This window comes from Rutidosis leptorrhynchoides, chromosome 5, assembly GCF_046630445.1.
Source record: "Rutidosis leptorrhynchoides isolate AG116_Rl617_1_P2 chromosome 5, CSIRO_AGI_Rlap_v1, whole genome shotgun sequence".
Lineage (NCBI taxonomy): Eukaryota > Viridiplantae > Streptophyta > Magnoliopsida > Asterales > Asteraceae > Rutidosis > Rutidosis leptorrhynchoides.
Genome location: NC_092337.1, coordinates 200,256,128 through 200,279,322, shown reverse-complemented (window position 1 = coordinate 200,279,322; position 23,195 = coordinate 200,256,128). Strand labels below are relative to the sequence as shown.

Genomic DNA, 23,195 nt, shown 5'->3' with positions numbered 1-23,195 from the left:
CTCGTCCTCTATACTTAGGGTCAGTTTCTTACCGAACACGTCTATTATTGCTTTAGCCGTGTTTAAGAATGGTCTTCCTAATATGAGAGGAACTCGATTCTTCCATGTCCAGAATAACAAAATCTATTGGAAATACTAAAGTACCCACTTTAACTAGCATGTTCTCCATTATCCCTCTAGGATATTTTACTGATCGATCTGCTAGTTGTATGCTTATTCGTGTTGGTTTCAATTCTCCGAGGTCTAGTTTAGCGTATAGTGAATACGGCATTAAATTTATACTAGCACCTAAGTCTGCCAATGCTTCTATTGAACTTAGACTACCCAGAAAACATGGAATTGTTAAACTTCCTGGATCTGAGAGTTTTTTTGATAGCTTATTCAACAGCACTGCAGAGCAATTAGCATTCATTGTAACAGCCGAAAGTTCTTCCATTTTCTTTCTATTTGTGATTAGATCTTTCAAGAATTTAGCATATCTTGGCATTCCTGAAATCACATCAATGAAAGGAAGATTGACATTTATTTGTTTAAACATATCCAAGAATTTGGATTGCTCCGCTTCAAGACTTTCTTTTCTCATTTTACTCGGGTAAGGAAGCGGTGGTTGGTATGGTTTAACATAAGGTTTTGCCTTAACTGTGTTATCTTCATTAACCTTTTCAACTACCGGTTCTGTTTCCTTATCTTGATTAGGTCGTGGTGCCTGTGTAGTAGGAATAGAGTCATCAGAAATTACAGGTATTTCATGTGGTTTAAGTGTAATACCACTTCTCGTAGTAATGGCTTTAGCTGTTTCATTTCGGGGGTTAGCATTTGTATCGCAAGGTAGAATCCCCGATTTTCTTTCACCTATCAACCTTGCTAGGTTGCTCACTTCTTGTTCCAGATTTTGGATTGAAGCTTGTTGATTTCTAAATGCTTGAGCATTTTGTTCATTAGTTTGTTTCTGAGATGTGAAAAACTGCGTTTGAGATTCAAATAGCTTCGACATCATATCTTCTAAATTTGGGTTTTTATCATCGGTTTGTGGTGGTTTAATTGGAAAAATAGGTCTTTGCTGGTTGTAAGTATTATTAGATACTAGGTGATTGCTAGGACCTTGTTAGTTGTTGTATGGAACATTTCGGTTATAATTCAGATTTTGATTGTAGTTTGGTCTTGGCGGTTGATAATTATTTTGATAATTATTTCCAGGCCTTTGGTTCATGTATGAAACATTCTCTCTTTGTTCCATTGTTTGTTCAACACTAAGACAATCTTTTGTCAAATGTGGTCCTCCACACTGCTCACAACTAATTCGTATTGCGTGAATATGTTTAGTCATCTTTTCCATTCGTCTCTCTAAAGCATCTAACTTTGCGGAAATGGAATCAAAGTCATGGCTAGAATCGGCTATAGCCACTTTAGATGATCTAACGATATCTTTTTCTTGATGCCACTCATGTGAGTGGAAAGCAGTGTTATCAATAATTTTGTAATCTTTCGTTGCGGTTTTCTTCATAATGGAACCACCAGCTGCTATGTCGATGTCTTTTCGTGTAGTAATATCGCATCCTTGGTAGAATATTTGTACTATTTGATAAGTTTCTAAACCATGTTGAGGACATCCTCTTAACAACTTTTCAAATCTTGTCCACGCCTCATATAGAGTTTCATTTGTCTTTTGCGTGAACGTAATAATTTCTCCTTGAAGTCTCATGGCTTTAGATGCCGGAAAGAATTGTTTAAGAAATTTTTTAACTAAAACATCCCATGTATCAATCGCCCCTTCAGGTAACGATTCTAACCAATCTTTGGCTTCTCCCTTTAAAGTCCAGGGAAATAACATGAGATAGATCTGTTCATCCTCAACTTCTCTGATTTTGAATATAGTACAGATCCTATTAAAAGTTCGAAGATGTTCATTTGGATCTTCCTTCGGCGCACCACTAAATTGGCATTGATTAGTTACCATGTGTAGGATTTGTCCTTTGATTTCATAATCTGGTGCATTAATATCTAGTTGAGTAATTGCATGACCTTGGCCAGTGCGTTTAGCTCTCATTCGGTCTTCCATACTTAGAGGTTCCAGATTTTCCATGATTGAATTTGTTGAATCTGAATCACTAGCGGATTCTGACTTAATGGTTTCTTCCTCGACAATCTCTGGATGAGTGATTTGTGATTCAGGAGGAATAATTAGTGGTTCAGGATCTCTGAATTGTCCCTGAATATCCTCCGGATTCTTAATTGTGAGGTTGGGTTCAAAAAATGGATTATCGGAAATTTGAATTGGAGTACTTGGTTGACTGGATGACGATTCTAAAGAAAAATTAATGGCGACAATGTTGGCTAGATGTCTTGATCGAGTTACAGGTGGTGAACGTATGAAAGGTGGTGAACGTTTTGCTCGGTGCATTTACTGAATATCCTATTAGTTATAAAGATAAAAATTATATAAGTTATCAAATTAATAGACTTTTCTGATTTTCCCCACGTTTCGAATAGCTGATAGATGCAGCAGGTAGCCAGGACCCTTTAAACCGGAAGCCCACAACTCGCCATTAACAAATCCAACTATTACTACGAACCAGAAAATTTTGGATGTCTATCAATTTAACCACTTAAAATAATTTTTCGTAAAAGTTTGAAGAAAATAAAGAAAATTCTATGTCCTAAAAACTAGAGCGTCGAGAAATAAGAAAGAAAAAGAGTGCGTCGAAAAATGTCGAAAAATAAAAGGTCTAAAAATAATAATTAGAAAGTAAAGCGTCGAAACATAAAAGCCTAAAAACTAAGAATCAAAACTTTCGTCTAAAGGTATTAAAGCTTAAAAGAATTCTATATCCAAATCGGCAATAACTTAATAGGCACTAAAATTTATTGAACTAAAGCGATAAGCGACGTCGTAAATTCTAAAGCGTCTAAGTCTTAGTCTAAAGAAAAAGCACTTAAGGGATTTTACGGCAAATCTTAGAAATCTAAAAATAAAAATAACTACGGCAAAATACTAATCTTAAAACTAATTACGAATGATAAAATATACAATATACGAATAAACAATTAAAAAGATACAAAATTTAAAAATAAAACTAAAGTTATAAAAATACAATTTTTATAAAAATATTATTTTTATATTATTATTTTATAAAAGTATTAATTTTAAATTAATAATAATAAAAACACTTAATATTACAAATTTAATTAAAACTAAAACTAATTAATATTTAACTAAACCCTAATTAGGTTTAATAATAATAATAATTAATAATTAAACCTAATTTCGTAATTAATGCACGTACCAGGTTTGACCTGTCAGACTGCTCCGCGAGTGCGGATTTTTGCTACCCAAAAACTCCGTGAGTGCGGAGGATGCAGGCTCAGATGAGGTGCAGGCTTAAATTACGCAAGTTCAGTTATATATATATATATATATATATATATATATATATATATATATATATATATATATATATATATATATATATATATATATATATATATATATATATATATATATATATATATATATATATTTTGTTTTTATATTTTTATGTTTAAAACTTCTTATATTTTTACGAAAATAGATTAAAAACTAAATATATTTTTTATAGCGTTTCGCTTTCAGCGTTGTTGAGTTCCCCGGCAGCGGCGTCAAAAATTACTTGATGTTATGCGAGGTGTATACGAAATAGTTATATTTTATTGCAAAATACTATTAATTATGCTACAATTTTACACAAGTTATTTATTTATTTATAGAATAGGATATACCTAAACCTTGCTACAACACTTATAGACAGTGTACCTAATCGTAGAGTAGTATAGTTTTTAGTAAGTCTGGTTCATACCGCAGGGAGCTAACCAAGTTTAACGCTATATTTTTAAACTATATTTGTATAAAAATATATATAAGTAATATTATTATTGTTATAAAAGGGGGATTTTACCGTTTAATGACCGGTTTGTCGATTTTATGTCTTAAATCACAATTAAAACCTAATGTAAAATATTTAAAATAAATATAACTTAATTTAAAGCGTAAAGTAAATGACAATAATAAAATTTCGATAATTAAAAGTGCGATAAATAAAATGACGATAAATAAAATTGCGATAATTAAAAGTACGATGAGATATAAAATAAAGGAATTATGCTTATTTAAACTTCCGTAATCATGATGTTTGACGTATTGATTTTAATTTATTACCATGGGTTAATTGTCCTTTATCCTAGATTATTCGATATGTCCATCTGGTTTTTGTCCATAACAGTCCATCAGTCATAAATATAAAGTGCAAGTGTCCTCGTCAAATTATCCTTATACCCGAAGTCAAATATTCCAACTAATTGGGGACTTAAACTGTAACAAGGTTTTAATACTTTGTTAACAATTACGCCAAGTGGCCTTGTATGTAATCCACCCCTGTTTTAATGCGTCCATTGACTATTAATCCATTCCCGTGTCCGGTTAAATGAACGATTATTAGTATTTATAAATATCCCGCCCATCGTGTCCGATCGAGTGTATGTGGTTATTTATAATTACCTCAAATTGTAAATCTCTATATTAAATTAACGAACTATCATTCAGTTAAACAAATATAAAGCCCATTAATAGCCCATAGTCCAATTTCCACAAGTGTCGGTCTTTTGTCCAAACCCCAATTATGGTCCAAAGCCCAATAACCCCGTCTTTAATATTTAGTCCAACATCATGTTTACTTCGGCTTAAATAAGCATAATAATAACTTAGCTACGAGACATTAATTTAAAAAGGTTGAACATAACTTACAATGATTATTAATAGCGTAGCGTTACACGGACAGAATTTCGACTTACAAACTTAAAACATTCGCCAACATAACCTTATTATTATTAAACTTTAAATTAAAATTAAAATTAAAATTATATATATATATATATATATATATATATATATATATATATATATATATATATATATATATATATATATATATATATATATATATATATATATATATATATATATATATTATGTAGATAGAAAGAAGGAAAAGGAATGATGAATCGAGCAGAATGCGCGGCCTTTTATAGGCTCACTTGATCACTGTGTGCTTCGCGAGTGCGGTATTTTTGTTCTTCATAGCTCTGCAGTCGCGGAGCTTTGGATTCTAGCTCATTGATCAAATCCAAAACGTGGGCTGCGTATAATTATAATATATAATAATATATATAATTAATTATATATTATATTATATTCTTGTGCATAGTTGACTTGTAATTTTTGGTCCGTTGCGTCGCACGCTGATAGTTGGTTCATGTCTCGGTTCCGGATTTTCGAACGCCTTTTCATATAATTTAATATCTTGTACTTTGCTTTTTGAGAGCTTGTACTCTTGCCATTTTTAGACGTTTCTCATCAATAATTTGAACCACTTTGATTGTACTTTGTACTTTTAGCTTTTTGGTCGTTTGCGTCTTTAAATCGTCGAATCTGTCTTTTGTCTTCACCTTTTATTATTTAAACGAATATCACTTGTAAATAGAACAATTGCAACCAAAAGCTTGTCTTTCTTGAAGGATAATGCTATGAAATATGTATTCGTTTTTAGCATTATCACTATGCACGAGTTCAAAGAATGTATGGACAACCTTTGCATGTCTGATGTTAACTATTCTGGTCTACAGTTTACTTGGAACCAGAGGCCTAATGCGGATACTGGAATTTTAAAAAAGATAGACTGAATTCTTGCTATTGATAGATTCATTGACATTTATAGAGATGTGTTTGCAATTTTCCAGTCTTACAGGATTTCAGATCATGCCCCTGCGGTTTTGAAAATTCCGAATGTTCATGTAAGTAAACCAAAACCATTCAAGTTTATTAACTTTTTGACTGAGCAGAATGACTTTTTGGACACAGTTGCAGCGGGTTGGAATGTCGATGTCCATGGGTACTCTATGTTTAAAGTGGTTAAGAAACTGAGCGCGCTTATGGAATCTATGCGTAAGTTGATGTGGGTAAAAAGTGATCTTCGTAAGAGAGTTCAATTGTGTAGGGAACAGCTTGATCGGGCTCAAATACAACTTGATAAGTATCCTCATTCAGCCGAGCATCGTGAAAAAGAAAGTGCTGCTTTACAGGATTTTAATGAAGCGGCTTTGGTGGAAGAAAAATTCTTGAAACAGAAGTCTAAGATTGAATGGCTACAGGCCGGAGATAGTAACACGAGTTATTTTCATAAAGTTGTTAAAGGTAAGACTAACCGTAGTCGTATTCAAATAGTGGAGATAGTAACACGAGTTATTTTCATAAAGTTGTTAAAGGTAAGACTAACCGTAGTCGTATTCAAATAGTGATAAATGCGAAAGGTATTCTTGTGGAAGGGACTGAGGTTCCGAGTATTTTTGTCAAGCATTACGATCAGTTTTTGGGGACTGCTACAACTTGTAAGGAAATTCGGAATCCTGGTTCTTTATTCACCAAGATAGTAACTCCTCAAAAGTGTTCGGATATGATAAAACCGGTCACGCCATCAGAGATTAAAGACGCTATTTTTGACGTTGGTGATAGCAAATCTCCGGGACCGGATGGCTATTCGGCTGCGGTTTTTAAACAAGCGTGGGATATTATTGGAGAAGACGTTATTCGGGTGGTTACAGATTTTTTTGTTAATGGCCAATTATTAACAAAAATAAATTCTACAATTATAGCTCTCCTTCCGAAGGTTCAAGCGCCTAGTAAGGTCACCGACTACCGTTCGATTTCTTCTTGTAATGTCTTATACAAATGTATCAGTAAGATTATTCTTCTTACGCAAGAGTTGATGAAGAATTACCATTCTAATCGTGGGAAGCCTAGATGCGCTTTCAAGGTTGATATCCAGAAGGCTCATGACACGGTTGACTGGAATTTCCTTCATTCCACTCTAATTTGTTTTGGTTTCCCTATGAAGATGGTTAGGTGGATTATGAAATGTGTTACAACCATGTCTTATTCGATCAACATTAATGGTCAATTGTATGGTTTTTTCAAAGGGAAGCATGGCTTACGACAAGGGGATCCAATGTCCCCTTATCTTTTTACGCTTGTCATGGAAGTCCTTTCGTTGATGATTAAGAGGCATGTTTTAAATTCTTCGTCATTCAAGTACCATGTCCATTGTGAAAAGCTTGAGATTATTAACTTGTGTTTTACCGATGATCTATTTCTATTTGCGCACGCTTCAGTGGTTTCAGTGAAGGTTCTTCGTGATGCCATTGATGAGTTTAAAGAATGTTCGGGGCTTGTCCCGAGTATGCAAAAGAGCACAGCTTTCTTCTCTAATGTTTAACGACCCGTCAAAGTACACTTGATGACCATCGTTATCTTGGTCCCACAGCTTGATCATAACTTTAAATGAATTTAATAAATAACCTTGCATTCTTTATTTAAAAATGATTTCCTATAAAGGAAACCCACCAAAATATGTAAGTTTAGAAAAATCATACATAAATACTTAATCAAAATTTGACCAAAACAAAGTCAATAAACACCCACACTTTAATGTATCAAAATAGAATGCAAGTTAATGTTTAACAAAAGCCGCCATTATAAATATGCAAACTCTCTAAGCACAGCGGAAGCAATCAATCATGAACCTGAGAATAAAACATGCGAGTAACTGTCAACAAAAATGTTGAGTGAATTATAGGTTTAATATTGCAAACTATATTTAATTTAAACCATAAAAATTTATGTTTGAAAACATAAAGCCTTATTTTGGACCACAAAAATTATATAACGACCCGTCCTAATCCATCTGGACGAATACATTACATTTGGTTACATCGAGAGGTACTTGACCTCTATATGATACATTTTACAAACATCGCATTCGTTTTTAAAAGATAAACTTTCATTTCATCGAAAGTTAATGGCATGCCTACCATTTCATAATATAACCAGCTATAATTGACTTAATAATAATCCTGATGAACTCAACGACTCGAATGCAACGTCTTTTGAAATATGTCATGAATTGAAATGTCCCGTTCTTATTGATTAAAAACGTTCCATATTAATTGATTTCGTTGCGAGGTTTTGACCTCTATATGAGACGTTTTTCAAAGACTGCATTCATTTTTAAAACAAACCATAACCTTTATTTCATAAATAAAGGTTTAAAAAGCTTTACGTAGATTATCAAATAATGATAATCTAAAATATCCTGTTTACACACGACCATTACATAATGGTTTACAATACAAATATGTTACATCGAAATCAGTTTCTTGAATGCAGTTTTTACACAATATCATACAAACATGGACTCCAAATCTTGTCCTTATTTTAGTATGCAACAGCGGAAGCTCTTAATATTCACCTGAGAATAAACATGCTTTAAACGTCAACAAAAATGTTGGTGAGTTATAGGTTTAACCTATATATATCAAATCGTAACAATAGACCACAAGATTTCATATTTCAATACACATCCCATACATAGAGATAAAAATCATTCATATGGTGAACACCTGGTAACCGACATTAACAAGATGCATATATAAGAATATCCCCATCATTCCGGGACACCCTTCGGATATGATATAAATTTCGAAGTACTAAAGCATCCGGTACTTTGGATGGGGTTTGTTAGGCCCAATAGATCTATCTTTAGGATTCACGTCAATTAGGGCGTCTGTTCCCTAATTCTTAGATTACCAGACTTTAATAAAAAGGGGCATATTCGATTTCGATAATTCAACCATAGAATGTAGTTTCAATTACTTGTGTCTATTTTGTAAATCATTTATAAAACCTGCATGTATTCTCATCCCAAAAATATTAGATTTTAAAAGTGGGACTATAACTCACTTTCACAGATTTTTACTTCGTCGAGAAGTAAGACTTGGCCACTGTTGATTCACGAACCTATAACAATATATACATATATATTAAAGTATGTTCAAAATATATTTACAACACTTTTAATATATTTCGATGTTTTAAGTTTATTAAGTCAGCTGTCCTCGTTAGTAACCTATAACTAGTTGTCCACAGTTAAATGTACAGAAATAAATCGATAAATATTATCTTGAATCAATCCACGACCCAGTGTATACGTATCTCAGTATTGATCACAACTCAAACTATATATATTTTGGAATCAACCTCAACCCTGTATAGCTAACTCCAACATTCACATATAGAGTGTCTATGGTTGTTCCGAAATATATATAGATGTGTCGACATGATAGGTCGAAACATTGTATACGTGTCTATGGTATCTCAAGATTACATAATATACAATACAAGTTGATTAAGTTATGGTTGGAATAGATTTGTTACCAATTTTCACGTAGCTAAAATGAGAAAAATTATCCAATCTTGTTTTACCCATAACTTCTTCATTTTAAATTCGTTTTGAGTGAATCAAATTGCTATGGTTTCATATTGAACTATATTTTATGAATCTAAACAGAAAATGTATAGGTTTATAGTCGGAAAAATAAGTTACAAGTCGTTTTTGTAAAGGTAGTCATTTCAGTCGAAAGAACGACGTCTAGATGACCATTTTCGAAAACATACTTCCACTTTGAGTTTAACCATAATTTTTGGATATAGTTTCATGTTCATAATAAAAATCATTTTCTCAGAATAACAACTTTTAAATCAAAGTTTATCATAGTTTTTAATTAAGTAACCCAAAACAGCCCGCGGTGTTACTACGATGGCGTAAATCCGGTTTTACGGTGTTTTTCGTGTTTCCAGGTTTTAAATCATTAAGTTAGAATATAATATAGATATAGAACATATGTTTAGTTAATTTTAAAAGTCAAGTTAGAAGGATTAACTTTTGTTTGCGAACAAGTTTAGAATTAACTAAACTATGTTCTAGTGATTACGAGTTTAAACCTTCGAATAAGATAGTTTTATATATATGAATCGAATGATGTTATGAATATCATTACTACCTCAAGTTTAGTAGGTAAACCTACTGGAAGTGACAAGAAATGATCTAGCTTCAAAGGATCTTTAATGGCTTGAAAGTTCTTGAAGTAGGATCATGACACAAAAACAAGTTCAAGTAAGATTTTTACTCGAATTAAGATAGTTTATAGTTATAGAAATTGAATCAAAGTTTGAATATGAATATTACCTTGAATAAGAAAGATAACCTACTATATATAACAAAGGTTTCTTGATCTTAGATGATTACTTGGAATGGATTAGAAAGCTTGGAAGTAAATTAGTAAACTTGAAGGGATTTTTGAAGTGTTCTTGAAGTGTTCTTCCTATGATGATTATAGCTTGATTCTTGAAGTGATTTTTGATGAAGATGATGATTAACTACTAAAAAAATACGTTCATAATAGTGTGTGTGTGTTGAGAGAGAATTAGAAAGAGAATTGGAAGTGAAATGGAGTGAATGATGAGTGGTGAGTGGGGTTAAAAGGAGTTCTAGTTAGTTGACTAGCTCATGGTAGAAGTTAAAATTGATTAGTCATACATGACATAATCAAAAGTGGAATCCCATGCTAGTTCCTATTGGTATATACCCATAGGAAGTACATTTTGAAGCTGTGTATAATACGGGTAAGAATACGACTAGAATTCTTGATGAAAGAAAAGAATGGGAAAGTAACTGTAACCATTTTCGTTAAGTATGAGTGTTTTGATATATGTCTTGAAGTCTTCCAAAAGTATTTTAATACATCTAAATACACTATATGTATATACATTTTAACTGAGTCGTTAAGTCATCGTTAGTCGTTACATGTAAGTGTTGTTTTGAAACCTTTAAGTTAACGATCTCAATTAATTTTGTTAACCCATTGTTTATTATATCTAATGAGATGTTAAATTATTATATTATCATGATATTATGATATATTAATATATCTTAAAATTATATATATACATTTAAATGTCGTTACAACGATAATCGTTACATATATGTCTCGTTTCGAAATCCTTAAGTTAGTAGTCTTGTTTATATGTATATAACTCATTGTTAATATACTTATGGAGATACTTACTTATCATAATCTCATGTTAACCATATGTATATTCATATATATATCGTCATGTCGTTTTTACAAGTTTTAACGTTCGTGAATCGCCGGTCAACTTGGGTGGTCAATTGTCTATATGAAACATATTTCAATTAATCAAGTCTTAACAAGTTTGATTGCTTAACATGTTGGAAACATTTAATCATGTAAATATCAATCTCAATTAATATATATAAACATGGAAAAGTTCGGGTCACTACAGTACCTACCCGTTAAATAAATTTCGTCCTGAAATTTTAAGCTGTTGAAGGTGTTGACGAATCTTCTGGAAATAGATGTGGGTATTTCTTCTTCATCTGATCTTCACGCTCCCAGGTGAACTCGGGTCCTCTACGAGCATTCCATCGAACCTTAACAATTGGTATCTTGTTTTCCTTAAGTCTTTTAACCTCACGATCCATTATTTCGACGGGTTTTTCGATGAATTGGAGTTTTTCGTTAAGCTACTGGTCCGACACGATCAATAATCTTGAATGGTCCAATATACCTTGGATTTAATTTCCCTCGTTTACCAAATCAAACAACGCCTTTCCAAGGTGAAACTTTAAGCATGACCATCTCTCCAATTTCAAATTCTATATCTTTTCTTTTAATGTCAGCGTAGCTCTTTTGTCGACTTTGGGCGGTTTTCAACCGTTGTTGAATTTGGATGATCTTCTCGGTAGTTTCTTGTATAATCTCCAGACCCGTAATTTGTCTATCCCCCACTTCACTCCAACAAATCAGAGACCTGCACTTTCTACCATAAATTGCTTCAAACGGCGCCATCTCAATGCTTGAATGGTAGCTGTTGTTGTAAGAAAATTCTGCTAACGGTAGATGTCAATCCCAACTGTTTTCGAAATCAATAACACATGCTCGTAGCAAGTCTTCAAGCGTTTGTATCGTCCTTTCGCTCTGCCCATCAGTTTGTGGATGATAGGCAGTACTCATGTCTAGACGAGTTCCTAATGCTTGCTGTAATATCTGCCAGAATCTTGAAATAAATCTGCCATTCCTATCAGAGATAATAGAGATTGTTATTCCATGTCTGGAGACGACTTCCTTCAAATACAGTCGTGCTAACTTCTCCATCTTGTCATCTTCTCTTATTGGCAGGAAGTGTGCTGATTTGGTGAGACGATCAACTATTACCCAAATAGTATCAAAACCACTTGCAGTCCTTGGCAATTTAGTGATGAAATCCATGGTAATGTTTTCCCATTTCCATTCTGGGATTTCGGGTTATTGAAGTAGACCTGATGGTTTCTGATGCTCAGCTTTGACCTTAGAACATGTCAAACATTCTCCTACGTATTTAGCAACATCGGCTTTCATACCCGGCCACCAAAAATATTTCTTGAGATCCTTGTACATCTTCCCCGTTCCAGGATGTATTGAGTATCTGGTTTTATGAGCTTCTCTAAGTACCATTTCTCTCATATCTCCAAATTTTGGTACCCAAATCCTTTCAGCCCTATACCGGGTTCCGTCTTCCCGAATATTAAGATGCTGCTCCGATCCTTTGGGTATTTCATTCTTTAAATTTCCTTCTTTTAAAACTCCTTGTTGCGCCTCCTTTATTTGAGTAGTAAGGTTATTATGAATCATTATATTCACAGATTTTACTCGAATGGGTTCTCTGTCCTTCCTGCTCAAGGCATCGGCTACCACATTTGCCTTCCCCGGGTGGTAACGAATCTCAAAGTCATAATCATTCAACAATTCAATCCACCTACGCTGCCTCATATTCAGTTATTTCTGATTAAATATGTGTTGAAGACTTTTGTGGTCGGTATATATAATACTTTTGACCCCATATAAGTAGTGCCTCCACGTCTTTAATGTAAAAACAACCGCGCCTAATTTCAAATCATGCGTCGTATAATTTTGCTCGTGAATCTTCAATTGTCTAGAAGCATAAGCAATCACCTTCGTTCGTTGCATTAATACACAACCGAGACCTTGCTTTGATGCGTCACAATAAATCACAAAATCATCATTCCCTTCAGGCAATGACAATATATGTGTCGTAGTTAGCTTTTTCTTCAATAACTGAAACGCTTTCTCTTGTTCATCCTTCCATTCAAATTTCTTCCCTTTATGCGTTAATGCAGTCAAGGGTTTTGCTATTCTGGAAAAATCTTGGATGAACCTTCTGTAGTAACCAGCTAGTCCTAAAAACTGGCGTGTGTGTTTCGGAGTTTTCGGGGTTTCCCACTTTTCAACAGTTTCTATCTTTGTCGGATCCACCTTAATACCTTTTTTGCTCACTATGTGACCGAGGAATTGAACTTCTTCCAACCAAAATGCACACTTTGAAAATTTAGCGTACAATTCTTCCTTCCTCAATACTTCTAACACCTTTCTCAAATGTTCACCGTGTTCTTGGTCATTCTTTGAGTAAATAAGTATGTCATCAATGAAAACAATGACAAACTTGTCAAGGTATGATCCACACACTCGGTTCATAAGGTCCATGAACACAGCTGGTGCATTAGTTAAACCAAATGGCATGACCATAAACTCGTAATGACCGTAACGTGTTCTAAAAGCAGTCTTTGGAATATCATCTTCTTTCACCCGCATTTGATGATACCCGGAACGTAAGTCAATCTTTGAATAAATAGACGAGCCTTGTAGTTGATCAAATAAGTCGTCGATTCTCGGTAGTGGGTAGCGGTTCTTGATGGTAAGTTTGTTCAACTCTCGGTAGTCAATACACAACCTGAATGTACCATCTTTCTTCTTGACAAACAAAACAGGAGCTCCCCACGGTGATGTGCTTGGTCGAATGAAACCATGCTCTAAAAGTTCTTGTAATTGGCTTTGCAGTTCTTTCATCTCGCTGGGTGCGAGTCTGTAAGGAGCACGAGCTATTGGTGCAGCTCCTGGTATAAGATCTATTTGAAATTCAACGGATCGATGTGGGGGTAATCCCGGTAATTCTTTCGGAAATACATCGGGAAATTCTTTTGCAATGGGAACATCATTGATGCTCTTTTCTTCAGTTTGTACTTTTTCGACGTGTGCTAGAACAGCATAGCAACCTTTTCTTATTAGTTTTTGTGCCTTCAAATTACTAATAAGATGTAGCTTCGTGTAGCCCTTTTCTCCGTACACCATTAAGGGTTTTCCTTTTTCTCGTATAATGCGAATTGCATTTTTGTAACAAACGATCTCTGCTTTCACTTCTTTCAACCAGTCCATACCAATTATCACATCAAAACTCCCTAACTCTACTGGTATCAAGTCAATCTTAAATGTTTCGCTAACCAGTTTAATTTCTCGATTCCGACATATATTATCTGCTGAAATTAATTTACCATTTGCTAATTCGAGTAAAAATTTACTATCCAAAGGCGTCAATGGACAACTTAATTTAGCACAAAAATCTCTTCTCATTTAGCTTCTATCTGTACCCGAATCAAATAAAACGTAAGCATATTTATTGTCAATAAGAAACGTACCCGTAACAAGCTCCGGGTCTTCCTGTGCCTCTGCCGCATTAATATTGAAAACTCTTCCGCGGCTTTGTCCATTCGTGTTCTCCTGGTTCGGGCAATTTCTAATAATGTGGCCCGGTTTTCCACATTTATAACAAACTACATTGGCATAACTTGCTCCGACACTACTTGCTCCGCCATTACTCGTTCCGACACCATTTGTTCCTTTCGTTCTATTAACCCCTGGTCCGTAGACCTCACACTTCACCGTGCTATGACCATTTCTTTTACACTTGTTGCAAAATTTGGTGCAGAACCCCGAGTGATACTTTTCACACCTTTGGCATAGCTGCTTCTGATTGTTGTTGTTGTTGCGGTTATTATTGTTGTTGGGATGATTGTTGTAGTTGCTGTTGTTGTTGTTGTTGTTGTTGTTGGGCCGTTTGTTGTAGTTGCGATTGATGTTGCGATTGTTGAGATAATTGTTGCGATTATTGTTGTAATTGTTGTTGTTGTTGTATTGGTGATTCTTATCACCGTTTTCCTCCCACTTTCTTTTGACTTGCTTCACATTGGCCTCTTCAGCAGTCTGTTCTTTAATTCTTTCTTCAATCTGGTTCACTAGTTTGTGAGCCATTCTACATGCCTGTTGTATGGAGGCGGGCTCGTGTGAACTTATATCTTCTTGGATTCTTTCCGGTAATCCTTTCACAAACGCGTCGATCTTCTCTTCCTCATCTTCGAATGCTCCCGGTCACAATAGGCACAATTCTGTGAATCGTCTTTCGTACGTGGTAATATCAAATCCTTGGGTTCGTAACCCTCTAAGTTCTGTCTTGAGCTTATTGACCTCGGTTCTGGGACGGTACTTCTCGTTCATCAAGTGCTTGAATGCTGACCACGGTAGTGCGTACGCATCGTCTTGTCCCACTTGCTCTAGATAGGTATTCCACCATGTTAACGCAGAACATGTGAAGGTATGCGTAGCGTACTTCACTTTGTCCTCTTCAGTACACTTACTTATGGCAAACACCGATTCGACCTTCTCGGTCCACCGTTTCAATCCGATCGGTCCTTCGGTTCCATCAAATTCCAAAGGTTTGCAGGCAGTAAATTCTTTGTAGGTGCATCCTACACGATTTTCTGTACTGCTAGATCCAAGGTTATTGTTGGTATGTAGCGCAGCCTGTACTGCGGCTATGTTTGAAGCTAGAAAAGTACGGAATTCCTCTTCAATCATATTCACGGTGTGTCGAGTAGTCGGTGCCATTTCCTTCAAAATAGTCAAATGGAACAAGTTAATCATACAGAATATTAAGAGTAGTTAATAGTATTTCGTAGCATAATATGAACTCATTTATAAAAGCTTTTTCTTCATATTAGCGTTTTATAAGTTTAAATTCGGGTAGTACCTACCCGTTAAGTTCATACTTAGTAGCTAATATACAATTCAACTACTACAATTCTATATGAAAAACTGATTATAATAATATTTCGCGTTCAAACTTTTATACAATATTTTACAAACTTACAATACCGCTTATTTTACATAAAGCATGAAATATAGCACACAATAACTTTGATACAAGATAGTTGTGAAGATAATTCTAGCTAGTACACAAGTCGTTCAGCAAAGGCAATAAAGACACGTAATTCATACGTCCAGAAACAAGTCATGCATTCTGGTTTTACTAGGACTACTTCCCATCCTTGGTCTTGTGGAACATAACCGTTATGGCCATTGATAAGACAGCGTGTTGTAACGTCGTCCAAGGGACGAGGGTTACGTAATGTCCAACAGTCCCGTAACAATCTAAAAACCTCATTTCTTACCCCAATTACCGACTCCGTCACTTGTGGGAACGTTTTGTTTAATAGTTGTAGGCCGATGTTCTTGTTCTCACTTTGGTGGAAAGCGAACATTACTAATCCGTAAGCATAACATGCTTCTTTATGTTGCATGTTAGCCGCTTTTTCTAAATCACGAAGTCCAATATTCGGATATATTGAGTCAAAATAATTTCTTAACCCATTGCGTAAAATAGCATTTGGGTTCCCCGCAATATATGCGTCAAAGTAAACACATCGTAACTTATGGATTTCCCAATGTGATATCCCCCATCTTTCGAACGAAAGCCTTTTATAAACCAAGGCATTCTTGGAACGTTCTTCGAATGTCTTACAAACTGATCTCGCCTTAAATAGTTGTGCCGAAGAATTCTGACCGACTCTAGACAAGATTTCATCAATCGTGTCTCCGGGTAGGTCTCTTAAAATATTGGGTTGTCTATCCATTTTGTGTTTTTATACTGTAAAATAGACAAGAGTTAGATTCATAAAAAAATACTTATTAATACAAGCAATTTTTACATATATCATAAAGCATAAGCACACTATATTACATATATTACACCACACGAATACAACTATCTTATTCCGACTCGCTTGTTTCTTCTTCTTCGGTTTTGGTTCGTTTTGCCAAATTTCTAGGGATATATGATGTTCCCCTAATACGAGCCGTCGTTATCCACATTGGTTTAGAAAAACCTGGTGGTTTAGAGGTTCCCGGGTCATTATTACAACTTAAGGACTTCGGGGGTTGACGATACATATAAAGTTCATCGGGGTTGGAATTAGATTTCTCTATTTTTATGCCCTTTCCCTTATTATTTTCTTTTGCCTTTTTAAATTCAGTTGGGGTAATTTCTATAACATCATCGGAATTCTCGTCGGAATCCGATTCATCGGAGAATTGGTAATCCTCCCAATATTTTGCTTCCTTGGCGGAAACACCATTGACCATAATTAACCTTGGTCGGTTGGTTGAGGATTTTCTTTTACTTAACCGTTTTATTATTTCCCCCACCGGTTCCGATTCTTCATCCGGTTCCGATTCTTCTTCCGGTTCCGATTCTTCTTCCGGTTCCGACTCTTCTTCCGGTTCCTCTTCGGGAACTTGTGAATCAGTCCACGAATCATTCCAATTTACATTTGACTCTTCATTATTATTAGGTGAGTCAATGAGACTTGTTCTAGAGGTAGACATCTATCACATAATATCAAACGCGTTAAGAGATTAATATATCACATAATATTCACATGTTAAAAATATATAGTTTCCAACAAAATTTGTTAAGCAATCATTTTTCAAGTAAACACGGTCGAAGTCCAGACTCACTAATGCATCCTAACAAACTCGACAAGACACACTAATGAATGTAGTTTTAATTACTTGTGTCTATTTTGTAAATCATTTATAAAACCTGCATGTATTCTCATCCCAAAAATATTAGATTTTAAAAGTGGGACTATAACTCACTTTCACAGATTTTTACTTCGTCGAGAAGTAAGACTTGGCCACTGTTGATTCACGAACCTATAACAATATATACATATATATTAAAGTATGTTCAAAATATATTTACAACACTTTTAATATATTTCGATGTTTTAAGTTTATTAAGTCAGCTGTCCTCGTTAGTAACCTACAACTAGTTGTCCACAGTTAGATGTACAGAAATAAATCGATAAATATTATCTTGAATCAATCTAAGACCCAGTGTATACGTATCTCAGTATTGATCACAACTCAAACTATATATATTTTGGAATCAACCTCAACCCTGTATAGCTAACTCCAACATTCACATATAGAGTGTCTATGGTTGTTCCGAAATATATATAGATGTGTCGACATGATAGGTCGAAACATTGTATACGTGTCTATGGTATCTCAAGATTACATAATATATAATACAAGTTGATTAAGTTATGGTTGGAATAGATTTGTTACCAATTTTCACGTAGCTAAAATGAGAAAAATTATCCAATCTTGTTTTACCCAAAACTTCTTCATTTTAAATCCGTTTTGAGTGAATCAAATTGCTATGGTTTCATATTGAACTCTATTTTATGAATCTAAACAGAAAAAGTATAGGTTTATAGTCGGAAAAATAAATTACAAGTCGTTTTTGTAAAGGTAGTCGTTTCAGTCGAAAGAACGACGTCTAGATGACCATTTTAGAAAACATACTTCCACTTTGAGTTTAACCATAATTTTTGGATATAATTTCATGTTCATAATAAAAATCATTTTCTCAGAATAACAACTTTTAAATCAAAGTTTATCATAGTTTTTAATTAACTAACCCAAAACAGCCCGCGGTGTTACTACGACGGCGTAAATCCGGTTTTACGGTGTTTTTCGTGTTTCCAGGTTTTAAATCATTAAGTTAGCATATCATATAGATATATAAAATGTGTTTAGTTAATTTTAAAAGTCAAGTTAAAAGGATTAACTTTTGTTTGCGAACAAGTTTAGAATTAACTAAACTATGTTCTAGTGATTACGAGTTTAAACCTTCGAATAAGATAGTTTTATATATATGAATCGAATGATGTTATGAACATCATTACTACCTCAAGTTTAGTAGGTAAACCTACGGGAAGTGACAAGAAATGATCTAGCTTCAAAGGATCTTGGATGGCTTGAAAGTTCTTGAAGTAGGATCATGACACAAAAACAAGTTCAAGTAAGATTTTTAGTCGAATTAAGATAGTTTATAGTTATAGAAATTGAATCAAAGTTTGAATATGAATATTACCTTGAATAAGAAAGATAATCTACTGTATATAACAAAGGTTTCTTGATCTTAGATGATTACTTGGAATGGATTAGAAAGCTTGGAAGTAAATTAGTAAACTTGAAGGGATTTTTGAAGTGTTCTTGAAGTGTTCTTCCTATGATGATTATAGCTTGATTCTTGAAGTGATTTTTGATGAAGATGATGATTAACTACTGGAAAAATACGTTCATAATAGTGTGTGTGTCTTGAGAGAGAATTAGAAAGAGAATTGGAAGTGAAATGGAGTGAATGATGAGTGGTAATTGGTGAGTGGTGAGTGGGGTTAAAAGGAGTTCTAGTTAGTTGACTAGCTCATGGTAGAAGTTAAAATTGATTAGTCATACATGACATAATCAAGAGTGGAATCCCATGCTAGTTCCTATTGGTATATACCCATAGTAAGTACGTTTTGAAGCTGTGTATAATACGGGTAAGAATACGACTAGAATTCTTGATGAAAGAAAAGAATGGGAAAGTAACTGTAACCATTTTCTTTTAGTATGAGTGTTTTGATATATGTCTTGAAGTCTTCCAAAAGTATTTTAATACATCTAAATACACTACATGTATATACATTTTAACTGAGTCGTTAAGTCATCGTTAGTCGTTACATGTAAGTGTTGTTTTGAAACCTTTAAGTTAACGATCTCAATTAATGTTGTTAACCCATTGTTTATTATATCTAATGAGATGTTAAATTATTATATTATCATGATATTATGATATATTAATATATCTTAATATGATATATATAAATTTAAATGTCGTTACAACGATAATCGTTACATATATGTCTCGTTTCGAAATCCTTAAGTTAGTAGTCTTGTTTATATGTATATAACTCATTGTTAATATACTTATGGAGATACTTACTTATCATAATCTCATGTTAACCATATGTATATTCATATATATATTGTCATGTCGTTTTTATAAGTTTTAACGTTCGTGAATCGCCGGTCAACTTGGGTGGTCAATTGTCTATATGAAACATATTTCAATTAATCAAGTCTTAACAAGTTTGATTGCTTAACATGTTGGAAACATTTAATCATGTAAATATCAATCTCAATTAATATATATAAACATGGAAAAGTTCGGGTCACTACATGAATGACTCCAAGTAATATCTCTAAAATGAGTAAATGCACAGCGGAAGATTTCTTTCATACCTGAGAATAAACATGCTTTAAAGTGTCAACCAAAAGGTTGGTGAGTTCATTAGTTTATCATCAATAATAATTTTCATCATTTTAATATACTACAAGATTTTCATTTCAATTTCTCATAAATATACGTCCCATGCATACAGACAAAAATTATTCATATGGATTGAACACCTGGTAACCGACATTAACAAGATGCATATAAGAATATCCCCATCATTCCGGGACATCCATCGGACATGATATAAAAACTCGAAGTACTAAAGCATCCGCTACAACGGATGGGGTTTGTTGGGCCCAATAGATCTATCTTTAGGATTCGCGTCAATTAGTAGACTGGTTTACTAATTCTTAGGTTACCAAGCAAAAGGGGCATATTCGGCTTCGATCATTCAACCATAGAATGTAGTTTCAATTACTTGTGTCTATTTCGTAAAACAGTTATAAAAGCAGCGCATGTATTCCCAGTCCCAAAAATATATATTGCAAAATCATTTAAAAAGGGAGTAATGAAACTCACTATACTGTATTTTGTAGTAAAAATACATGTGATGACATTGAACAACTGAACAATGTAGGGTTGGCCTCGGATTCAAGAACCTATATCATTTATATATATATTAACACAAATATTTGTAATCGAACAAATCAATATACTATTATTAATTGTTATTTTAGTAATTTATATGTTTCATTAATGACTTAATTAGCTATATTTATTATATATATCAATACAATTATGTTATATGTAATAATATATATTTATATAAATATCATTTATTTGATAAAATAATACTTTTAATAACACTAAATTGATAAAATAATATTTTTAATAACACTAAAATAATGACAATAATAATAATATTAAAAATGACAATATTTGTAATAATGATAATAATATTAATTATACTAATAATCTTATTTCTAATATTGATAATAATAATGATTACTTAATAACAATAAAAAATAAATAATAATAATAATAACAATAAGAAAAATAATAATAAGGAAAATAATAATAATAAGAGTATTAGTAATAACTACCTCAAAGGAGTAGCCCTTAAAAAATATGCCCAAGTCCGGGTTTGAACCCGCGACATCCCGCTAACCCAATAATATCCTTAACCACTCCTTCGATCACTCTATAACTGTTTTGATTATAGCATTAAACTCTTATAACCCGTATTATTTATGTTTTCTTCATCTTCTAAAAGCAATACCCATTTTACCATATTCATCATCACGATCTACTCATCATATTATCTTCATCATCATTAATTCGTGAATCACCATCATTAATCTCATTATCATTGTCACAGAATCATAATCACAACTATAATTAATATTATATCAAATTATCATTATTATTTTAATGATCATAACGTCATCACCATCTCTAATAACTATCATTCGACTTATCACTTCTTCTCCACAGTATCCTGTATCATTCATCATCGTTCCTCCAATCCTAACATCATCATACTTATTTATCAAAATCAATTAACGTGATCCTTACTATATTTATCTATAAAATCGGCCCAAGTGAAATATTGACCCACTTTTGCAACCCAAACTCACAGCCCAACTAGTTTATAGTAGCCCAAGTTTTAAATGCCTAAATCCTTAGGCCCAACTACAAAAACTTCATACGGCCCAACAAGTTTAGCAATCCATTTAACAATTAAAAATAAACCCGTATAACCCCATGGCAAAAAAAAAAGGAACATGCTGGTCCCTTTAAAAAGATATCTTCATATATTTAATTTGTGTCTTAGCTGAACCTCACTTCCACTAGTTCCTTGCTTTTATCTCCTTTAATATCATTGGTAAATATTAAATTATTTGATGTTACATGTGTAGTTGCAAAAGGTGACGATAAAAATATGTTGATTTGGTTTTTGGTTTGTGGTTCGACAGACACAAAAAAATAGCTGGAGGTATGGTGGTTCTAAGGCAGTGATTCTCGGTTATATATAGCAGCCACAGGTGATGATATGGGTGGGTTCGATTGAGAAAGAAAACCAGGAGTGGTATGGTGATATGTGCGTGGTGTAACAGAAAAACACGCAGCATCTGCTGCTGTGACAGAAATTCAAGAAGGGAAGAAAGAAAAGTGGGTTTTTGATTGGTGTTTCATCGAACAAAATATATATATATATATATATATATATATATATATATATATATATATATATATATATATATATATATAAGAAACGATGGTGATCTCGGAGGTGGATGAAGAGGGTGGTGGTTGTCGAGTATAAGTAGTGGTGATGGTTGTGGTTCGATTGGTATTAGAAACAGGAAATAGCCTTAGTAGCAGCAACAATTTAGCAGATTTTGATAGTAGTTTGGAGGGTTGCGTTTTAAATAAAAGAAAACAATTGAATAGCAAGGTTGTAGTTATAGTTTCATCATGTGTCTTCATCTTATTCGCTGCACAGTAACAGAAACACACAGGTGGTGTTCTTCCGGCCAAAACTGAAAAAAAGAAGATATTGCAGTAATATGTTAGATTAAAGTGGTGATGATAATTGATAGTGTTCAAATGGTGAGATGAACAAGTGGTGGTTTAAAGTGGTTTGTTAATGGAGGAGGTCATAAAAGTGGCGGTTAAACAGAAATAACGAAAACAGTAAACAAGTGGGTGTTGGAAGTTGGGTCTTGGGTTCTTTTGGGTGACGGATCATAAGTAAACGGCAACAATAAAACTTGAGGTGATTGGTTAAGATGGTGAGGTTGTTCTTGCACATAAAAGACAGTTAGAAGTGGTAGTAAGAAAGTTGCAAATTATGGGTTTGTGTTAGTGTAAATCTAATGCAAGTGTATATGTATATAAATATAATATAGATGGATAATAGATAATGGTACACAAAATCATTTACACTGTGATTCATATCAAACATGGGAAATGAAAAACAATAATTTAATAAATCAATTGATTTAGCAAC

General features: G+C 33.5%; 1 non-coding gene across 1 annotated transcript; it reads left to right on the top strand.

The window, feature by feature from the left end:
* Positions 1 to 1,592: 1,592 nt before the first annotated feature.
* Positions 1,593 to 1,699, top strand: LOC139851051 (small nucleolar RNA R71). The gene has a single exon (XR_011760414.1). It is a non-coding gene; the product is annotated as a small nucleolar RNA R71 (small nucleolar RNA).
* Positions 1,700 to 23,195: the final 21,496 nt, after the last annotated feature.